Here is a 2,089-nt window from a genome sequence, read left to right on the forward strand (position 1 = left end):
TAGATGTTTAGAATTGAGACTTCTTCCTGATGGATTTTTCCTCTGATAAACATGAAATGACTTTCTTCATCTCTTTTGATTGATTTTAATTTGAAGTCTAACTTGTTAAATACTAGGATAGCTACCTCAGCTTGTTTATTGTGTCCATTTTATTGGAAATATCTTATCCCAACCCTTTACTCTGAGGTAATGTCTGTCTTTGAATTTGAGGTGTGTTTCTTGTATTCAGCAGAAGGATGGGTTCTGTCTCCATGTCTTTTTATAGGTGAATTAAGACCATTAATATTGAGGGAAATTATGGACTATTGAGTCATTATTCTTGTTTGTTTTTGGTTTGTTGTTGGTAGTGGTATTGTATGTGAATTTACCCTGCTTTTCCTTTTGGGTTTTCGTAAAGTGGAATTATCTATTGCTTCTGATTTTGTGAGTGTAGTTAATGTCCTTAGGTTGTAGTTTTCCTTCCAGTACTTTCTGTAGAGATGGATTACTGGTTACATATTATTTAAATCTGGTTTTGTCGTGGAATATCTTGTTTTCTCCATTTATAGTAATTGAAAGCTTTGCTGGGTATAGTATTCTGGGCTAGCATCCGTGTTCTCTTAGAGTTGGTAGAATATCTATCTAGGTCCTCGTGGCTTTCATAGTTTCCATGGAGAAGTCCTTTATAATTCTGATAGGTCCACCTTTATATGTTACTTGGCCTTTTTCCTTTGCTGTTCTTAATATAATTTCTTTATTCTGTACATTTGGTGTTTTAATTATTCTGTGACAAGGGGACTTTCCTTTATTGTCCTCTCTATTTGGTGTTCTCTAGGCTTCTTGTACTTTCATTTTCCTGTCTTTCTTTAAGTTGGAAAAATTTTCTTATATGGTTTTGTTGAATGTGTTCTGCACCTTTGAATTGGGTTTCTTCACCTTCTTGTATACCTATTTTCCTTAGGTTTGGTCTTTTTACAGTGCCCCATATTTCCTGGATATTTTGTGTTAAGGATTTGTTGAACTTAAGATTTTCTTTGGTTGATGAATCTATTTCCTTTAGTTTATCTTCTGAGTCTGAGATAGTCTTCTATCTCTTGCATTATGTTGGTTTTGCTAGCATCTGTGGTTCCTGTTTGTTTACTCAGCTTTTCCACTTCCAGCATTCCCTCAGTTTGTATTTTTTTTATTGGCTCTATTTCAGTTTTCATGTCCTGAACTGTTTTCTTCAGCTGTTTAATTGTATTTTCTTGGTTTCTTTGATTTCTTGCATTTTTGGCTTGTCTTTTCTTCCATTTCTCTGAAGAATTTTCTGATTTCCCCTCTTACTGTCTCTATCATCTGCATGAAGTTGTTTTTAAGATTACTCTCTTCTGCTTCATCTGTAATGGGATGTTCAGGTCTTGCTGGTGTAGAGTCCCTAGACTCTGGTGTTGTCATGTTGTTTTGCCTGTTGTTGGATGTGTTCTTATATTATCGTCTTCCCATCTCTTCTTCCAGTGGGGGCACATTGTGTCTCTTCCTTTCCTGTTGTTTATGGGTCTGGGGTTCTCTTCAAGTGGGTATAATTGGCTCTGATACTCTGATGAATCTCAAGGTGGGTGCAGGCCAGTCTGAGGCACTCATTCTCCAGAGGGGTGAGAGATGAACTAGGTCACAGATGTCAGCAGACTCTGGGTTGCTTGGTCCTCCGGGGCTGATTCAATCTACCTCTGTACTGTGTGGGGGCTGGAATAGCCTAGCGATCTCAGCAGAGTTAGGGTTGCTTTGTTCTCAGGAGCTAATTCAATCTGCCTGCAGACCCCCGGGGCAGCGGTTTCCAGAGTGGGCAGGCAGAAGATGGGCCCAAGGCAGGGCCCAAAGCAGCTCACCTCTGCACTCTGGGTGCTGGAATAGCCCAGCGATCTAAGATTAGTCAGGTCACTTGGTCCTGCAGGAAATGAATTTTTTTGACAAAATGTCCTACTTTTCATATTTCCCTGAACTGTGTAAATGTTCAAGAATTAAAGTGACTACAGAAAAAAAGAAAAATTGCATATTTTATATGAAGATAAAATGACAGTATAAATGTCTATTATTTTGTTCAACATCTAATAAGTCCGAAAACCATGAA

This window comes from Cricetulus griseus, chromosome X (genome assembly GCF_003668045.3).
Source record: "Cricetulus griseus strain 17A/GY chromosome X, alternate assembly CriGri-PICRH-1.0, whole genome shotgun sequence".
NCBI lineage: Eukaryota > Metazoa > Chordata > Mammalia > Rodentia > Cricetidae > Cricetulus > Cricetulus griseus.